Source organism: Pelobates fuscus, chromosome 13 (genome assembly GCF_036172605.1).
Source record: "Pelobates fuscus isolate aPelFus1 chromosome 13, aPelFus1.pri, whole genome shotgun sequence".
Taxonomy (NCBI): Eukaryota; Metazoa; Chordata; class Amphibia; order Anura; family Pelobatidae; genus Pelobates; species Pelobates fuscus.
The window spans coordinates 100,677,917-100,701,259 of NC_086329.1; positions in this window are offsets into that span (position 1 = coordinate 100,677,917).

Genomic DNA, 23,343 nt, shown 5'->3' on the forward strand with positions numbered 1-23,343 from the left:
GGTCAAATTCTCATTCTAAAAGTAACAGAAGTCTGAAAGTGGAATAAAAAGCATCAATATCAATGTATAAATCTGAATTCAATTCAGCTAGCGAATACTTGGTCTGAATGAAGATACCAACAGATCAAAACACAAATAGTAATAACCTAAATAAAAGACTCGCTATGACATCTCTTATTATTCTCAGTGAAATAAAAAAATATCCTATGAGCACCCTTAAGCACAATTTAGATTTCTTTAATTGGTGCAATGCATGCTTTGTCTTAAAAGGCCCCTATTACATTAAGCAATTTAAAAAAAACTAAAAAAACGCTACATTGGCCAAATATGGAACATACTTATTGGTGCATCGAATCTCTGGTGTATTAGACCTACTGTTGTGGTACTGCAAGGCATTTGTTTTAGATCTCAAATGATATTTATTTAGAAAGGTTTTTACCCGGATGAATACTTTCTCCGATTGTCATGTCTGTTCTGGAACGAACAAACAAAGGAATCAAGCTAGAATATACCAGGACTCACCGCTGCTACAATATATTATCTTTATTATAATTTATCTATATTATTATATATCTATATTATTATATATTGTATGTTATATATATATATATATATATATATATACTAACTGTATTAAACCCACATATTACCTATATTGTACCTATATATTACATACATTATATTTATTTACCTATATACTACATATATTATACATGTATATTACTTATATTATACCTATATATTACATACATTATATTTATTTACCTATATACTACATATATTATACATGTATATTACTTATATTGTACCTATATATTACATACATTATATTTATTTACCTATATACTACATATATTATACATGTATATTACCTATATTGTACCTATATATTACATACATTATATTTATTTACCTATATACTACATATATTATACATGTATATTACTTATATTATACCTATATATTACATACATTATATTTATTTACCTATATACTACATATATTATACATGTATATTACTTATATTGTACCTATATATTACATACATTATATTTATTTACCTATATACTACATATATTATACATGTATATTACTTATATTATACCTATATATTACATACATTATATTTATTTACCTATATACTACATATATTATACATGTATATTACCTATATTGTACCTATATATTACATACATTATATTTATTTACCTATATACTACATATATTATACATGTATATTACTTATATTGTACCTATATATTACATACATTATACACTGCGTGCAGAATTATTAGGCAAATGAGTATTTTGACCACATCATCCTCTTTATGTATGGTGTCTTACTCCAAGCTGTATAGGCTCGAAAGTCTACTACCAATTAAGCATATTAGGTGATGTGCATCTCTGTAATGAGAAGGGGTGTGGTCTAATGACATCAACACCCTATATCAGGTGTGCATAATTATTAGGCAACTTCCTTTCCTTTGGCAAAATGGGTCAAAAGAAGGACTTGACCGGCTCAGAAAAGTCAAAAATAGTGAGATATCTTGCAGAGGGATGCAGCACTCTTAAAATTGCAAAGCTTCTGAAGCGTGATCATCGAACAATCAAGCGTTTCATTCAAAATAGTCAACAGGGTCGCAAGAAGCGTGTGGAGAAACCAAGGCGAAAAATAACTGCCCATGAACTGAGAAAAGTCAAGCGTGCAGCTGCCAAGATGCCACTTGCCACCAGTTTGGCCATATTTCAGAGCTGCAACATCACTGGAGTGCCGAAAGCACAAGGTGTGCAATACTCAGAGACATGGCCAAGGTAAGAAAGGCTGAAAGACGACCACCACTGAACAAGACACACAAGCTGAAACGTCAAGACTGGGACAAGAAATATCTCAAGACTGATTTTTCTAAGGTTTTATGGACTGATGAAATGAGAGTGAGTCTTGATGGGCTTGATGGATGGATTGGTAAAGGGCAGAGAGCTCCAGTCCGACTCAGACGCCAGCAAGGTGGAGGTGGAGTACTGGTTTGGGCTGGTATCATCAAAGATGAGCTTGTGGGGCCTTTTCGGGTTGAGGATGGAGTCAAGCTCAACTCCCAGTTTCTGGAAGACACCTTCTTCAAGCAGTGGTACAGGAAGAAGTCTGCATCCTTCAAGAAAAACATGATTTTCATGCAAGCCAATGCTCCATCACACGCGTCCAAGTACTCCACAGCGTGGCTGGCAAGAAAGGGTATAAAAGAAGAAAATCTAATGACATGGCCTCCTTGTTCACCTGATCTGAACCCCATTGAGAACCTGTGGTCCATCATCAAATGTGAGATTTACAAGGAGGGAAAACAGTACACCTCTCTGAACAGTGTCTGGGAGGCTGTGGTTGCTGCTGCACGCAATGTTGATGGTGAACAGATCAAAACAATGACAGAATCCATGGATGGCAGGCTTTTGAGTGTCCTTGCAAAGAAAGGTGGCTATATTGGTCACTGATTTGTTTTTGTTATGTTTTTGAATGTCAGAAATGTATATTTGTGAATGTTGAGATGTTATATTGGTTTCACTGGTAAAAATAAATAATTGAAATGGGTATATATTTGTTTTTTGTTAAGTTGCCTAATAATTATGCACAGTAATAGTCACCTGCACACACAGATATCCCCCTAAAATAGCTATAACTAAAAACAAACTAAAAACTACTTCCAAAAATATTGATATTAATGAGTTTTTTGGGTTCATTGAGAACATGGTTGTTGTTCAATAATAAAATTAATCCTCAAAAATACAACTTGCCTAATAATTCTGCACTCCCTGTATTTATTTACCTATATACTACATATATTATACATGTATATTACCTATATTGTACCTATATATTACATACATTATATTTATTTACCTATATACTACATATATTATACATATATATTACTTATATTGTACCTATATATTACATACATTATATTTATTTACCTATATACTACATATATTATACATGTATATTACTTATATTGTACCTATATATTACATACATTATATTTATTTACCTATATACTACATATATTATACATATATATTACTTATATTGTACCTATATATTACATACATTATATTTATTTACCTATATACTACATATATTATACATGTATATTACTTATATTATACCTATATATTACATACATTATATTTATTTTTAGGGGTTGTGAGTGGGGTATGACAAGAGGGGGGGGCTGTTCTAAAAAAATTAAATGACTTACAAATTATTGATGAGGCTAAAATGTAATTCAGAAGAAGAGCAATGTACCTCATTTACTGATTTCTAGACACATTTATTGCAATTTAAAATACATTGCCGTGAGTTTTACTGTTGCAGAGTTCTGTTTGCACTCAGGACAGACCAATGATATGGAACTCCTGGGAAAGAGGATCATTAGGAGAGAAAAGTGGAACAGAGGGATTTGGGCCCAAAATCGGAACTGTCCCTCCTTAGTAAGGACATTTGGGAGGTATGATCCCCAGTGCTCACAGCCTGTCGCTGCTGACCAAATTCGCAAGGTTTTTTTGTATGAATAATTTGGAAGTAAACCTACAATAAGCTATAGTAATTCTGATGTTAAAGTGTTCTTTCAAAAGGGAACATTTAGTTAAGTTATATAAAACATCACGTGTAGATATATCAGTTCTCCTTCTGTTACCCAGTTAACCCTGGCATACTAAACATTTCTCTGTCTCAGTAATGGCTCCTCCTGACACTCCTGATCCATCTGAACTACATTTCCCATCATGCTCTCCGAGCCAACCCTAAAACGTATAAGTTTGCGTAATTTTACTGAAACACAAAAGTTCATAAAAAGACAGCGAGCTAGATGCATGTCATTATGACAGGCATGTAACGTAAATCCAACATGTTTGATGCCAGTGGGTGTGCGGCCTTTATTACACCCACAGTACACATGGAAGCAGAACATTCGTCTTTGTCTCAGACACCCTGCCATAAAGATTCCACGATTCTGTCAAGATTTTGGCACTTACAATTTCCAAATATTTTTTATCTTAACAGCACGACTGCCAGAGAGACTAAAGAGGCATTAAAAAACCCTTCTCATACAGAGGAGGGCTGTGAATGCTAAATTGGGAATAAGTTGACCCCATCTAGTGGCGAATACTGTGAGCAAACTGCAAGGGATACTACTTCACCCCATCGTGTGAGCTAGGGATTTCAGATGTGCCATGGGTGGCTTTTCCATCCAATTCTTTTAACACTGTGCCATGCTGTGACATACAATGGCTGCCACTCTGCCAGCATTGTTTATGTATGTACGTATAGAAACATTTAGCTAAACAATTATCAGCAGACAAACACAGATTTTACAACAGATTTAGCAACACTCTGCAGGTTACATCACCATACCTCCCAATATTATAACTGGACAAAGAGGGACACTTTCATTTCAGGGGTGTGCGCAAGAGAGTGGTGAGGGGAGGGGCTGTACTGAGAAATATTAGGTGACAATTTATACAAATAAAATATTATGTAGAATGATAACAATGCTAGTATACAGATTATGTATATACAGAGTAAGTATGCATTGCATTACAGTAGAGGGAGGTACAGTAAGTGCAGTAGATATACAATGTATGTATATTATATTTATATAGCACTAACAGGTGTACTCAGCACTTTACAGGTTATATTACAGTAGAGGGAGGTACAGTAAGTGCAGTAGGTATACAGTGTATGTATATTATATTTATATAGCACTAACAGGTGTACTCAGCACTTTACAGGTTATATTACAGTAGAGGGAGGTACAGTAAGTGCAGTAGGTATACAGTGTATATATTCTATTTATATAGTGCTAACAGGTGTATTCAGCACTTTACAGGTTACATTACAGTAGAGGGAGGTACAGTAAGTGCAGTAGGTATACAGTGTATATATTCTATTTATATAGTGCTAACAGGTGTACTCAGCACTTTACAGGTTATATTATAGTAGAGGGAGGTACAGTAAGTGCAGTAGGTATACAGTGTATGTATATTTTATTTATATAGCGCTAACAGGTGTACTCAGCACTTTACAGGTTACATTACAGTAGAGGGAGGTACAGTAAGTGCAGTAGGTATACAGTGTATGTATATTTTATTTATATAGCACTAACAGGTGTACTCAGCACTTTACAGGTTACATTACAGTAGAGGGAGGTACAGTAAGTGCAGTAGGTATACAGTGTATGCATATTGTATTTATATAGCGCTAACAGGTGTACTCGGCACTTTAAGGTTACATTACAGTAGTGGGAGGTACAGTAAGTGCAGTATGTATACAGTGTATGTATATTATATTTATATAGCGCTAACAGGTGTACTCAGCACTTTACAGGTTACATTACAGTAGATGGAGGTACAGTAAGTGCAGTAGGTATACAGTGTATGTATATTGTATTTATATAGCGCTAACAGGTGTACTCAGCACTTTACAGGTTATATTACAGTAGAGGGAGGTACAGTAAGTGCAGTAGGTATACAGTGTATGTATATTATATTTATATAGCGCTAACAGGTGTACTCGGCACTTTACAGGTTACATTACAGTAGTGGGAGGTACAGTAAGTGCAGTAGGTATACAGTGTATGTATATTTTATTTATATAGCGCTAACAGGTGTACTCAGCACTTTACAGGTTACATTACAGTAGAGGGAGGTACAGTAAGTGCAGTAGGTATACAGTGTATGTATATTTTATTTATATAGCGCTAACAGGCGTACTCAGCACATTACAGGTTACATTACAGTAGAGGGAGGTACAGTAAGTGCAGTAGGTATACAGTGTATGTATATTGTATTTATATATCGCTAACAGGTGTACTCAGCACTTTACAGGTTACATTACAGTAGAGGGAGGTACAGTAAGTGCAGTAGGTATACAGTGTATGTATATTGTATTTATATAGCGCTAACAGGTGTACTCGGCACTTTACAGGTTACATTACAGAAGAGGGAGGTACAGTAAGTGCAGTAGGTATACAGTGTATGTATATTATATTTATATAGCGCTAACAGGTGTACTCGGCACTTTACAGGTTACATTACAGTAGTGGGAGGTACAGTAAGTGCAGTAGGTATACAGTGTATGTATATTTTATTTATATAGCGCTAACAGGTGTACTCAGCACTTTACAGGTTACATTACAGTAGAGGGAGGTACAGTAAGTGCAGTAGGTATACAGTGTATGTATATTTTATTTATATAGCGCTAACAGGCGTACTCAGCACATTACAGGTTACATTACAGTAGAGGGAGGTACAGTAAGTGCAGTAGGTATACAGTGTATATATTCTATTTATATAGTGCTAACAGGTGTATTCAGCACTTTACAGGTTACATTACAGTAGAGGGAGGTACAGTAAGTGCAGTAGGTATACAGTGTATATATTCTATTTATATAGTGCTAACAGGTGTACTCAGCACTTTACAGGTTATATTATAGTAGAGGGAGGTACAGTAAGTGCAGTAGGTATACAGTGTATGTATATTTTATTTATATAGCGCTAACAGGTGTACTCAGCACTTTACAGGTTACATTACAGTAGAGGGAGGTACAGTAAGTGCAGTAGGTATACAGTGTATGTATATTTTATTTATATAGCACTAACAGGTGTACTCAGCACTTTACAGGTTACATTACAGTAGAGGGAGGTACAGTAAGTGCAGTAGGTATACAGTGTATGCATATTGTATTTATATAGCGCTAACAGGTGTACTCGGCACTTTAAGGTTACATTACAGTAGTGGGAGGTACAGTAAGTGCAGTATGTATACAGTGTATGTATATTATATTTATATAGCGCTAACAGGTGTACTCAGCACTTTACAGGTTACATTACAGTAGATGGAGGTACAGTAAGTGCAGTAGGTATACAGTGTATGTATATTGTATTTATATAGCGCTAACAGGTGTACTCAGCACTTTACAGGTTATATTACAGTAGAGGGAGGTACAGTAAGTGCAGTAGGTATACAGTGTATGTATATTATATTTATATAGCGCTAACAGGTGTACTCGGCACTTTACAGGTTACATTACAGTAGTGGGAGGTACAGTAAGTGCAGTAGGTATACAGTGTATGTATATTTTATTTATATAGCGCTAACAGGTGTACTCAGCACTTTACAGGTTACATTACAGTAGAGGGAGGTACAGTAAGTGCAGTAGGTATACAGTGTATGTATATTTTATTTATATAGCGCTAACAGGCGTACTCAGCACATTACAGGTTACATTACAGTAGAGGGAGGTACAGTAAGTGCAGTAGGTATACAGTGTATGTATATTGTATTTATATATCGCTAACAGGTGTACTCAGCACTTTACAGGTTACATTACAGTAGAGGGAGGTGCAGTAAGTGCAGTAGGTATACAGTGTATGTATATTGTATTTATATAGCGCTAACAGGTGTACTCGGCACTTTACAGGTTACATTACAGAAGAGGGAGGTACAGTAAGTGCAGTAGGTATACAGTGTATGTATATTTTATTTATATAGCGCTAACAGGCGTACTCAGCACATTACAGGTTACATTACAGTAGAGGGAGGTACAGTAAGTGCAGTAGGTATACAGTGTATGTATATTTTATTTATATAGCGCTAACAGGTGTACTCAGCACCTTACAGGTTACATTACAGTAGAGGGAGGTACAGTAAGTGCAGTAGGTATACAGTGTATGTATATTATATTTATATAGTGCTAACAGGTGTACTCAGCACTTTACAGCTTACATTACAGTAGAGGGAGGTACAGTAAGTGCAGTAGGTATACAGTGTATGTATATTTTATTTATATAGCGCTAACAGGCGTACTCAGCACATTACAGGTTACATTACAGTAGAGGGAGGTACAGTAAGTGCAGTAGGTATACAGTGTATGTATATTGTATTTATATATCGCTAACAGGTGTACTCAGCACTTTACAGGTTACATTACAGTAGAGGGAGGTACAGTAAGTGCAGTAGGTATACAGTGTATGTATATTGTATTTATATAGCGCTAACAGGTGTACTCGGCACTTTACAGGTTACATTACAGAAGAGGGAGGTACAGTAAGTGCAGTAGGTATACAGTGTATGTATATTTTATTTATATAGCGCTAACAGGCGTACTCAGCACATTACAGGTTACATTACAGTAGAGGGAGGTACAGTAAGTGCAGTAGGTATACAGTGTATGTATATTTTATTTATATAGCGCTAACAGGTGTACTCAGCACATTAAAGGTTACATTACAGTAGAGGGAGGTACAGTAAGTGCAGTAGGTATACAGTGTATGTATATTTTATTTATATAGCGCTAACAGGTGTACTCGGCACTTTACAGGTTACATTACAGTAGTGGGAGGTACAGTAAGTGCAGTAGGTATACAGTGTATGTATATTTTATTTATATAGCGCTAACAGGTGTACTCAGCACTTTACAGGTTACATTACAGTAGAGGGAGGTACAGTAAGTGCAGTAGGTATACAGTGTATGTATATTTTATTTATATAGCGCTAACAGGCGTACTCAGCACATTACAGGTTACATTACAGTAGAGGGAGGTACAGTAAGTGCAGTAGGTATACAGTGTATGTATATTGTATTTATATATCGCTAACAGGTGTACTCAGCACTTTACAGGTTACATTACAGTAGAGGGAGGTACAGTAAGTGCAGTAGGTATACAGTGTATGTATATTGTATTTATATAGCGCTAACAGGTGTACTCGGCACTTTACAGGTTACATTACAGAAGAGGGAGGTACAGTAAGTGCAGTAGGTATACAGTGTATGTATATTATATTTATATAGCGCTAACAGGTGTACTCGGCACTTTACAGGTTACATTACAGTAGTGGGAGGTACAGTAAGTGCAGTAGGTATACAGTGTATGTATATTTTATTTATATAGCGCTAACAGGTGTACTCAGCACTTTACAGGTTACATTACAGTAGAGGGAGGTACAGTAAGTGCAGTAGGTATACAGTGTATGTATATTTTATTTATATAGCGCTAACAGGCGTACTCAGCACATTACAGGTTACATTACAGTAGAGGGAGGTACAGTAAGTGCAGTAGGTATACAGTGTATATATTCTATTTATATAGTGCTAACAGGTGTATTCAGCACTTTACAGGTTACATTACAGTAGAGGGAGGTACAGTAAGTGCAGTAGGTATACAGTGTATATATTCTATTTATATAGTGCTAACAGGTGTACTCAGCACTTTACAGGTTATATTATAGTAGAGGGAGGTACAGTAAGTGCAGTAGGTATACAGTGTATGTATATTTTATTTATATAGCGCTAACAGGTGTACTCAGCACTTTACAGGTTACATTACAGTAGAGGGAGGTACAGTAAGTGCAGTAGGTATACAGTGTATGTATATTTTATTTATATAGCACTAACAGGTGTACTCAGCACTTTACAGGTTACATTACAGTAGAGGGAGGTACAGTAAGTGCAGTAGGTATACAGTGTATGCATATTGTATTTATATAGCGCTAACAGGTGTACTCGGCACTTTAAGGTTACATTACAGTAGTGGGAGGTACAGTAAGTGCAGTATGTATACAGTGTATGTATATTATATTTATATAGCGCTAACAGGTGTACTCAGCACTTTACAGGTTACATTACAGTAGATGGAGGTACAGTAAGTGCAGTAGGTATACAGTGTATGTATATTGTATTTATATAGCGCTAACAGGTGTACTCAGCACTTTACAGGTTATATTACAGTAGAGGGAGGTACAGTAAGTGCAGTAGGTATACAGTGTATGTATATTATATTTATATAGCGCTAACAGGTGTACTCGGCACTTTACAGGTTACATTACAGTAGTGGGAGGTACAGTAAGTGCAGTAGGTATACAGTGTATGTATATTTTATTTATATAGCGCTAACAGGTGTACTCAGCACTTTACAGGTTACATTACAGTAGAGGGAGGTACAGTAAGTGCAGTAGGTATACAGTGTATGTATATTTTATTTATATAGCGCTAACAGGCGTACTCAGCACATTACAGGTTACATTACAGTAGAGGGAGGTACAGTAAGTGCAGTAGGTATACAGTGTATGTATATTGTATTTATATATCGCTAACAGGTGTACTCAGCACTTTACAGGTTACATTACAGTAGAGGGAGGTGCAGTAAGTGCAGTAGGTATACAGTGTATGTATATTGTATTTATATAGCGCTAACAGGTGTACTCGGCACTTTACAGGTTACATTACAGAAGAGGGAGGTACAGTAAGTGCAGTAGGTATACAGTGTATGTATATTTTATTTATATAGCGCTAACAGGCGTACTCAGCACATTACAGGTTACATTACAGTAGAGGGAGGTACAGTAAGTGCAGTAGGTATACAGTGTATGTATATTTTATTTATATAGCGCTAACAGGTGTACTCAGCACCTTACAGGTTACATTACAGTAGAGGGAGGTACAGTAAGTGCAGTAGGTATACAGTGTATGTATATTATATTTATATAGTGCTAACAGGTGTACTCAGCACTTTACAGCTTACATTACAGTAGAGGGAGGTACAGTAAGTGCAGTAGGTATACAGTGTATGTATATTTTATTTATATAGCGCTAACAGGCGTACTCAGCACATTACAGGTTACATTACAGTAGAGGGAGGTACAGTAAGTGCAGTAGGTATACAGTGTATGTATATTGTATTTATATATCGCTAACAGGTGTACTCAGCACTTTACAGGTTACATTACAGTAGAGGGAGGTACAGTAAGTGCAGTAGGTATACAGTGTATGTATATTGTATTTATATAGCGCTAACAGGTGTACTCGGCACTTTACAGGTTACATTACAGAAGAGGGAGGTACAGTAAGTGCAGTAGGTATACAGTGTATGTATATTTTATTTATATAGCGCTAACAGGCGTACTCAGCACATTACAGGTTACATTACAGTAGAGGGAGGTACAGTAAGTGCAGTAGGTATACAGTGTATGTATATTTTATTTATATAGCGCTAACAGGTGTACTCAGCACATTAAAGGTTACATTACAGTAGAGGGAGGTACAGTAAGTGCAGTAGGTATACAGTGTATGTATATTTTATTTATATAGCGCTAACAGGTGTACTCTGCACTTTACAGGTTACATTACAGTAGAGGGAGGTACAGTAAGTGCAGTAGGTATACAGTGTATGTATATTTTATTTATATAGCGCTAACAGGTGTACTCAGCACTTTACAGGTTACATTACAGTAGAGGGAGGTACAGTAAGTGCAGTAGGTATACAGTGTATGTATATTGTATTTATATAGCACTAACAGGTGTACTCAGCACTTTACAGGTTACATTACAGTAGAGGGAGGTACAGTAAGTGCAGTAGGTATACAGTGTATGTATATTTTATTTATATAGCGCTAACAGGCGTACTCAGCACATTACAGGTTACATTACAGTAGAGGGAGGTACAGTAAGTGCAGTAGGTATACAGTGTATGTATATTTTATTTATATAGCGCTAACAGGCGTACTCAGCACATTACAGGTTACATTACAGTAGAGGGAGGTACAGTAAGTGCAGTAGGTATACAGTGTATGTATATTTTATTTATATAGCGCTAACAGGTGTACTCAGCACTTTACAGGTTACATTACAGTAGAGGGAGGTACAGTAAGTGCAGTAGGTATACAGTGTATGTATATTGTATTTATATAGCACTAACAGGTGTACTCAGCACTTTACAGGTTACATTACAGTAGAGGGAGGTACAGTAAGTGCAGTAGGTATACAGTGTATGTATATTTTATTTATATAGCGCTAACAGGCGTACTCAGCACATTACAGGTTACATTACAGTAGAGGGAGGTACAGTAAGTGCAGTAGGTATACAGTGTATGTATATTTTATTTATATAGCGCTAACAGGCGTACTCAGCACATTACAGGTTACATTACAGTAGAGGGAGCTACAGTCAGTGCAGTAGGTATACAGTGTATGTATATTATATTTATATAGCGCTAACAGGTGTACTCAGCACTTTACAGGTTACATTACAGTAGAGGGAGGTACAGTAAGTGCAGTAGGTATACAGTGTATGTATATTTTATTTATATAGCGCTAACAGGCGTACTCAGCACTTTACAGGTTACATTACAGTAGAGGGAGGTACAGTAAGTGCAGTAGGTATACAGTGTATGTATATTTTATTTATATAGCGCTAACAGGCGTACTCAGCACATTACAGGTTACATTACAGTAGAGGGAGGTACAGTAAGTGCAGTAGGTATACAGTGTATGTATATTGTATTTATATATCGCTAACAGGTGTACTCAGCACTTTACAGGTTACATTACAGTAGAGGGAGGTACAGTAAGTGCAGTAGGTATACAGTGTATGTATATTGTATTTATATAGCGCTAACAGGTGTACTCGGCACTTTACAGGTTACATTACAGAAGAGGGAGGTACAGTAAGTGCAGTAGGTATACAGTGTATGTATATTTTATTTATATAGCGCTAACAGGCGTACTCAGCACATTACAGGTTACATTACAGTAGAGGGAGGTACAGTAAGTGCAGTAGGTATACAGTGTATGTATATTTTATTTATATAGCGCTAACAGGTGTACTCAGCACCTTACAGGTTACATTACAGTAGAGGGAGGTACAGTAAGTGCAGTAGGTATACAGTGTATGTATATTATATTTATATAGTGCTAACAGGTGTACTCAGCACTTTACAGCTTACATTACAGTAGAGGGAGGTACAGTAAGTGCAGTAGGTATACAGTGTATGTATATTTTATTTATATAGCGCTAACAGGCGTACTCAGCACATTACAGGTTACATTACAGTAGAGGGAGGTACAGTAAGTGCAGTAGGTATACAGTGTATGTATATTGTATTTATATATCGCTAACAGGTGTACTCAGCACTTTACAGGTTACATTACAGTAGAGGGAGGTACAGTAAGTGCAGTAGGTATACAGTGTATGTATATTGTATTTATATAGCGCTAACAGGTGTACTCGGCACTTTACAGGTTACATTACAGAAGAGGGAGGTACAGTAAGTGCAGTAGGTATACAGTGTATGTATATTTTATTTATATAGCGCTAACAGGCGTACTCAGCACATTACAGGTTACATTACAGTAGAGGGAGGTACAGTAAGTGCAGTAGGTATACAGTGTATGTATATTTTATTTATATAGCGCTAACAGGTGTACTCAGCACATTAAAGGTTACATTACAGTAGAGGGAGGTACAGTAAGTGCAGTAGGTATACAGTGTATGTATATTTTATTTATATAGCGCTAACAGGTGTACTCTGCACTTTACAGGTTACATTACAGTAGAGGGAGGTACAGTAAGTGCAGTAGGTATACAGTGTATGTATATTTTATTTATATAGCGCTAACAGGTGTACTCAGCACTTTACAGGTTACATTACAGTAGAGGGAGGTACAGTAAGTGCAGTAGGTATACAGTGTATGTATATTGTATTTATATAGCACTAACAGGTGTACTCAGCACTTTACAGGTTACATTACAGTAGAGGGAGGTACAGTAAGTGCAGTAGGTATACAGTGTATGTATATTTTATTTATATAGCGCTAACAGGCGTACTCAGCACATTACAGGTTACATTACAGTAGAGGGAGGTACAGTAAGTGCAGTAGGTATACAGTGTATGTATATTTTATTTATATAGCGCTAACAGGCGTACTCAGCACATTACAGGTTACATTACAGTAGAGGGAGGTACAGTAAGTGCAGTAGGTATACAGTGTATGTATATTTTATTTATATAGCGCTAACAGGTGTACTCAGCACTTTACAGGTTACATTACAGTAGAGGGAGGTACAGTAAGTGCAGTAGGTATACAGTGTATGTATATTGTATTTATATAGCACTAACAGGTGTACTCAGCACTTTACAGGTTACATTACAGTAGAGGGAGGTACAGTAAGTGCAGTAGGTATACAGTGTATGTATATTGTATTTATATATCGCTAACAGGTGTACTCAGCACTTTACAGGTTACATTACAGTAGAGGGAGCTACAGTCAGTGCAGTAGGTATACAGTGTATGTATATTATATTTATATAGCGCTAACAGGTGTACTCAGCACTTTACAGGTTACATTACAGTAGAGGGAGGTACAGTAAGTGCAGTAGGTATACAGTGTATGTATATTTTATTTATATAGCGCTAACAGGCGTACTCAGCACTTTACAGGTTACATTACAGTAGAGGGAGGTACAGTAAGTGCAGTAGGTATACAGTGTATGTATATTTTATTTATATAGCGCTAACAGGCGTACTCAGCACATTACAGGTTACATTACAGTAGAGGGAGGTACAGTAAGTGCAGTAGGTATACAGTGTATGTATATTTTATTTATATAGCGCTAACAGGTGTACTCAGCGCTTTACACGTTACGTTACAAGAAAGGAGAAATACACTTAATTCAGTTGATACTGTATACATCGAGGTGACGTTTTGTATAGATGGAATTGCTTTGTGTATGACCCACATGTACAGTGTGCAATAGAAGGTGGACCACGGTTCAAATCAGGATGAATTTAGTTCTTTAAAGACACATCCTATTTCCAAGGATTTAAACCCAATCAGCGCAGGAATCCATCCGATGTCTGTCTACAAATGACCTGCTTAACAGTTGCAATTCTACTTCACCCTGGAGGCTAAGGAGAGGTCGTTTTTTGGAGAGACATAAAATGCCTTTGAAAAACAAAATTACATTTTACTAAGTGCCTGTAAAGAGGTGATTGTGTTATCATTTCTGAAATCAGTCATATTTAGTTAAATATCTAATATAAATATGAGGCAGGATCGAACACAAACCTGGTTAGTGTTTGAATCAAATGCAGTGTAGAATGAATACAAAGTGTACATTTTGTTCCTAAACACATTAAAATAAACTCATCCGCTATATATATCTACCTGTCATCTACAATCTGTTAATCTCAGCTGAAATTCTTATATACAAGGAACAAGACCGTAGATATTTGAAGAAAAATTCACTTTTTTCTCCTGTTTTTGCTGGGTGTGACAATCTACGTTCTGGGGGTCTAATGACTAAAACGGTTTTTCAACTCTTTTTCATTGTGAATAGAATAATGCCGATAGGCCCCACTAGACCCCACTAGTAAAACCCTTCACAGTGATCGTCTGACACTCTCGACCAATGAGCTAAACCCTGCATTGCATAGCTTAGCTCAGAAGAACTCCCCAATGTTAGTATTGGCCTGTTATTGTTGTTATGGTGCTTGGAATGTTCTTTGACACCCCTCAATTCTGTCCTAGCGCCACTCTTGTCAAGGAGTTTAGCATTTTTCATGTGCTTTAATTTATCACAGAGCTCCACAGCAATTCTACTGATAGTAAGGTGTTGAACCCAGTAAATTAGCTTGTTTAACTGTATTGCCTAGCTCCACAGCCAAAATTGGCTTCCCATGAACCAGGACTCCTGTCAGTGGGCTAAAAGGGGCAGACCCACCCTAATTGGGTTGGGTTCCACCTGAAAAACTGGCAGATCAGCCTGGCATGAATGCCAGTCACACAGGTCAGACCCTCCAGAGAGCACTATTTTGCAAGGTGTTTAACCCAGTGAATCAGTTTATTTAACTGTATCACAGAACTCTGCAGCACAACACTGATAGTAAGATGTTTAATCCTGTAAATGCGTGCGTGTGTGTGTGTGTTAGTTTTGTTTTAGATTAATTTTTAAATTATAGTGAGCGATATAAATTTATCAAAAAATGTATGGACATAGTTGTACCTCTCTAACTAATAAACCAAAAGTGTCCCTACCTCTATGGACTTTTTATATTTTGTAATAAACAGAACATGGTAATGGTTCCGCGTGCCATAGATCTGTGGGTATTAATCTCTACTATGCCAGTTTATTGGGTCCGCTCTGTCAGGTACCAAACAACTGCCCACAAAAAATTACTATTGTGCCTTCCTTGGGCAATGGAGACCCCTTTGACACTAGCAAGAGTCTAAAGAGGATGTTTTACATAATTAATTTTATTATGTGTGATCAATGGGTCACTGAACTAATTTTATCAGGTGCCGTGCTGGCAATTCTGGAAAATCGCTTGGAGTTGTGGTTTAAACCAGTTCTAAAAAATATAAACCTCAAATAAGCATACCAAAAATTAATTAGCTCCATCCCTCCAATGACGTAACTTCAGGCTGCGAACTTAACAGCTTCATACCTGCAAAGTATCAAAGACAGTTCCTACTTTGGGTCCAAATCCTTCTGTCCCCTCCTATCTATCCTAATGTCCCTCTTGTTGGTTTGTTTAAGTGTTTAACATAGAGCTGCAGCAATAATACTCCCAGTAATGTATCTGAGCGTATAACAGAGCCCCACAGCAATAATACTCCCAGTAATGTGTCTGAGTGTATAACAGAGCTCCACAGCAATAATACTCCCAGTAATGTGTCTGAGTGTATAACAGAGCTCCACAGCAATAATACTCCCAGTAATGTGTATAACAGAGCTCCACAGCAATAATACCCCCAGTAATGTGTCTGAGTGTATAACAGAGCTCCACAGCAATAATACTCCCAGTAATGTGTCTGAGTGTATAACAGAGCTCCACAGCAATAATACTCCCAGTAATGTGTCTGAGTGTATAACGGAGCTCCACAGCAATAATACTCCCAGTAATGTGTCTGAGCGTATAACAGAGCTCCACAGCAATAATACTCCCAGTAATGTGTCTGAATGTATAACAGAGCTCCACAGCAATAATACTCCCAGTAATGTGTCTGTGTGTATAACAGAGCTCCACAGCAATAATACTCCCAGTAATGTGTCTGAGTGTATAACAGAGCTCCACAGCAATAATACTCCCAGTAATGTGTCTGAGTGTATAACAGAGCTCCACAGCAATAATACTCCCAGTAATGTGTATAACAGAGCTCCACAGCAATAATACTCCCAGTAATGTGTCTGAGTGTATAACAGAGCTCCACAGCAATAATACTCCCAGTAATGTGTCTGAGTGTATAACAGAGCTCCACAGCAATAATACTCCCAGTAATGTGTCTGAGCGTATAACAGAGCTCCACAGCAATAATACTCCCAGTAATGTGTCTGAATGTATAACAGAGCTCCACAGCAATAATACTCCCAGTAATGTGTCTGTGTGTATAACAGAGCTCCACAGCAATAATACTCCCAGTAATGTGTCTGAGTGTATAACAGAGCTCCACAGCAATAATACTCCCAGTAATGTGTCTGAGTGTATAACAGAGCTCCACAGCAATAATACTCCCAGTAATGTGTCTGAGTGTATAACAGAGCTCCACAGCAATAATACTCCCAGTAATGTGTCTGAGTGTATAACAGAGCTCCACAGCAATAATACTCCCAGTAATGTGTCTGAGTGTATAACGGAGCTCCACAGCAATAATACTCCCAGTAATGTGTCTGAGCGTATAACAGAGCTCCACAGCAATAATACTCCCAGTAATGTGTCTGAATGTATAACAGAGCCCCACAGCAATAATACTCCCAGTAATGTGTCTGAGTGTATAACAGAGCTCCACAGCAATAATACCCCCAGTAATGTGTCTGAGTGTATAACAGAGCTCCACAGCAATAATACTCCCAGTAATGTGTCTGAGTGTATAACAGAGCTCCACAGCAATAATACTCCCAGTAATGTGTCTGAGTGTATAACAGAGCTCCACAGCAATAATACTCCCAGTAATGTGTCTGAGTGTATAACAGAGCCCCACAGCAATAATACTCCCAGTAATGTGTATTTAAACTACAATAAAGGTGTTTAGAAATCAGCCTGTGTAAATAAGATACATTGTTCTTGTTCTAAATTACATTATGTTCCATAAATTATTAGTAAGTCACCTAAAATTTCTTAGAACAGCCCAATCCCATATACTAATACGCCCATAAAAAACAAGTGTTTGATGTTTTTTTAGTTTACATTTCCAATGGCTTTTAACACTAGACTAGTTATTATAGCTAACTGACGGGAGCATTCAGAATGTTAGCCCAGGAAAGAAAAGCTTATATGAAGAATGTTTCCAGGATTGTTTATATGGACTGAAAATGTATTATAAACTTTAAAATATTTTCATAATTCCTTTTCCTTTTACATTCTTTTTTTTAATTTTTTTTTTATAATTCATCCAAACTAAAATGATATGGATAATGGACATTAAAATTAAAACAAAACAACAAATCTAGAAACCAGAACAGATTAGCGTGATTAAATCATCGTTGCATACTTGTCTCTCTTTCCTCCGAGGTTGTCAACCCGTAGAAATTATGTACACAGACCCAGCATGAGGCCGTGTCTACCTCTGAGCGTGTCACAAAAATAACTAGAAATGGTGCACGTTCTATGTGTTCGTTTGGATCAAACTCCATTCCAAGATCTTCTAGAAAATCCCTTCTGGTATTTGGATAATCGTTAACAACTATAAATGGGTAATTTTTTTTTGGAGAGGGAGAGGGGGGCCATCCTGATAATCTCTCCACTGCTCTATATTCTACATTACGAATCCTGACACGGCAGGGCAAGTCCTTAGTCTTCTCATACGCTCACCCCGGGAACTCCATAAAGACACCAGTTCATGAGCTGTAGCCTGTTTGGATTGACCAGAGTTAATTGGGCACAAGCCCCCCCACAGGGGACTACTCTGGGCCTTTTGTATGGGAAAGAATCACTTGACCTGTACCTTCTTGTGGCTCTGACCTCTGTCTACTGGGTCACGCCTTCTACAAGCATTTTAAAAAGAAATTCTGGTCACCCCACGGCAGGGTGGGAAACGACCAACCTCTGCTGGTTGCCAGGACAACCAGGCCACAGGGGGGTAGTTACAAGTCATTAGAGTCTTTGGGATCAAGGACCAAGGGTTGATATAACAATTAGCAAATCATTATTTAACGTGAAGGCCTGGCCTGAAAATAAAGTCCGTTAACCACGGATTAGCTGCAAGAAATCTCAGATCACACAGTGGTTTCCCGGATTAAGTCACATTTTAATGGCCTGCGAGATTAGGCCATTCACCAGCTAACAGCTACATTGCTGGCCTTGTGCGCGATTTTCACAGATCCATTACAACATGAACCTCGTACACCAGCGCAAGCTGAACAAGTAAAATGTCATATATTTCTAGGCACACAAAAAATATCCCCAAAACAAATAATCAGTGGTGATATATTCCTGGAAGAAGACTGATTAGCCATGTTTCAGAATATTTAACCCCTTAACCCCAGGGCTAGGTAAATATCTTCTTATCATTGCAGTTCAGCCATGTTGCTGTTCGTGAAGGGGTTAATGCCTGCTAAATCACTAATTAATCTCATGAATTATGAAATAGCACCCAAAAATAGTAGGCAGAAATATAGACGAGTTTAGTGAAAAAGCAAAACATTTATTTAGCAAAACGTACAAAGAGATCTCTTAGATGTGGAATAGTAATGATATCGAATCAGTATGTAAAAATAAATGTATCTATCTATCTATCTATACAGTATCTATCTATCTATCTATCTATCTATCTATCTATCCAATATCTATCTATCTATCCATCCAATATCTATCTATCTATCCATCCAATATCTATCTATCTAGCTAGCTATCTCTATCTATCTATCTATCTATCTATCTATCCAATATCTATCTATCTATCCATCCAATATCTATCTATCTATCCATCCAATATCTATCTATCTAGCTAGCTATCTCTATCTATCTATCTATCTATCTATCTATCTATACAGTATCTATCTATCTATCTATCTATCCAATATCTATCTATCTATCCATCCAATATCTATCTATCTAGCTAGCTATCTCTATCTATCTATCTAATAGCCATCTATCTATCATCTTTCTATCTATCGATCTATCTATCTATCTATACAGTATCTATCTATCTATCTATCTATCGAATATATATCTATCTATCCATCCAATATCTATCTATCTATCTATCTATCTATCTATCTATACAGTATCTATCTATCTATCTATCTATCTATCTATCTATCTATCCAATATCTATCTATCTATCCATCCAATATCTATCTATCTAGCTAGCTATCTCTATCTATCTATCTAATAGCTATCTATCTATCATCTTTCTATCTATCGATCTATCTATCTATCGATCTATCATCTATCTATATCTATCTATCTATCTATCTATAGCTATGTCTATTTATCTATCTAATTAAATATCTATCCATCCAATATCTATCTATCTATCTATCGATCTATCATATATCTATATCTATCTAATATATCCAAAGGCCACTACTCCATACTAATTCTTCTTGACCTCTCAGCGGCCTTTGACACCGTTGATCATGCTCTCCTTCTTCAAACTCTTCAATCGCTTGGTCTCTGTGGCTCTGTCCTCTCGTGGCTTTCCTCTTATCTCTCCCAACGCTCATTCAGTGTCTCCTTTTCTAATGATACCTCCTCCCCTCGCCCTGTCTCGGTTGGAGTCCCCCAAGGCTCCGTCCTTGGTCCCCTTCTATTTTCTCTTTATACTGCCTCTCTTGGCAAACTTATTACCTCTTTTGGATTCCACTACCACCTGTACGCTGATGACACCCAGCTATATCTCTCCTCCCCGGACCTCTCCCCTGCTGTCCTGCAACGTGTCACTGCTTGCCTTTCTTCCATCTCTGACTGGATGTCCTCCCGCTTTCTGAAACTCAATCTCTCAAAAACTGAGCTCCTTGTCTTTCCTCCTCCTAATACTGATCCTCCTCTTTCGCTCTCCCTTCAAGTTTGTGGTACCAACATCAGTCCATCCTTGCAAGCGCGATGTCTTGGCGTCATACTTGACTCTGGTCTCACCTTTGAGCCTCACATCCAGCATGTTGCCAAATCCTGTAGATTCCATCTTAAAAACATAGCCCGCATCCGCCCCTTTCTTGCACCAGATACTACCAAGGAGCTTGTCCATGCTCTAGTAATTTCCCGCATGGATTACTGTAACCCTCTCCTGATTGGTCTTCCCAAAAGCCGTACTGCACCCCTACAGTCCGTAATGAATGCTGCTGCTAGACTGATTTTCCTCTCTAGTCGTTTCTCTCACACCTCACCCCTCTGCCAGTCCTTACATTGGCTTCCTGTATGCTATAGGAGTCAATTCAAGGTACTAACTCACACCTATAAAGCACTGAACAACTCTAGCCCCTCTTATATCTCCTCACAGATCCATAGGTATGTCCCTTCTCGGTCTCTCCGCTCTGCCCGTGACCACCTCCTGTCCGTTGTCCGCACTCGTACGGCCAACTCGCGCTTGCAGGACTTCTCGCGGGCGGCTCCCTTCCTATGGAATAGCCTGCCTACCGCCATCAGACTCTCCCCTAGTCTTGCATCTTTTAAGAAGTGCCTTAAAACCCATCTCTTTAGGAAAGCTTATGGCCTCCAAGACTAACCAATACCTCACATACCTGTCTCTTGCCCTCTCCTAAAGGGCAGTCCACCTTATTTGAGTGTAAATTCCTGTCCTAATGTGTTTTACACCCACCTCCTATAGAATGTAAGCTCGATCGAGCAGGGTCCTGTTCAACCTATTGTTTCCTGTAAGTTTATTTGTAATTGTCCTATTTATAGTTAAATCCCCCCTCTCATAATGTTGTAAAGCGCTACGGAATCTGTTGGCGCTATATAAATTGCAATAATAATAATAATAATATATCTCTATCTATCTAATATATTTATATCTATCTATCTATCTATCTATAGCTATGTCTATTTATCTATCTAACTAAATATCTATCCAGCATCTTTCTATCTATCTATATATCTATCGATCTATCATATATCTCTATCTATCTAATATATCTCTATCTATCTAATATATCTATATCTATCTATCTATCTATCTATCTATCTATTGATCTATCATATATCTATATCTATCTAATATATCTCTATCTATCTAATATATCTATATCCATCTATCTATCTCTCTCTAGCAATCTATCTATCTATCTAATATCTATCGATCTATCAATCTAATATATATCATCTATCTATCTATCTATCTATCCATCCAATATATATCTATCGATCTATCATATATATATATCTATCTAAAATTTCTCTATCTATCTAATATATCTATATCTATCTATCTAACATCTCTCCATCTATCTATCTATCTATCTACATATCTAGCTATTTATCTAATATCTCTCCATCTATCTATATATCTACCTATCTATTTAATATATATCTATCATATATCTATCTATCTAAATATCTATCCACCCAATATCTATCTATCTATCTATCTATCTATTGATCTACCATATATCTATATCTATCTATCTATCTAATATATCTCTATCTATATCTATCTATCTATCTATCTAATACCTCTCCATATATCTATCTATATATCTAGCTATCTATCTAATATCTCTGCATCTATCTATATATCTACCTAGCTAATATATATATATATATATATATGTATATCATCTATCTATCTATCTATCTTAATATCCATCCATCCAATATCTATCTATCTATCTATCTATCTATATATCTATCTATCTCTATCTGTCTATCTATTTATCTATCTATCTGTCTATATATCGACTAAATATATCTCTATCTATCTATCTAATATATCTCTATCTATCTATCTATCTTTTGAATGTCTCTCCATCTATCTAGATATCTACCTATCTATCTAATATCTCCATCTATCTATATATCTACATATCTACTATCTCTCCATCTATCTATATATCTACCTATCTAATATATCTCCATCTATCTATGTATCTACCTATCTATCTAATATGTCTCCATCTAGCTATAATCTATCTATCGCTATCTATGTATCTATCTATCTATCTATCTATCTATCAACTAAATATATCTCTATCTATCTATCAACTAAATATATCTCTATCTATCTATCAACTAAATATATCTCTATCTATATATCTATCTATCTATCTTACTAAATATCTACCCATCCAATATATATCTATCTACCTATCAACTAAATATATCTCTATCTATCTATCTATCTATCTATCTATCTATCTAATATATATCTGTATATCTATCCATCTAATATCTATCTAATATCTCCCCATCTATCTATATAGCTATAAATATATCTAATATATCTCAATCTATCTATCTATTTTTCCAATCTATCTATCTATCTATCTATCCATCCAATAGCTATCTATCTATCTATCTATATATCTATCCATATATCTATCTATATGTCTGTCTATCTATCATCTATCTATCTATGATTAAT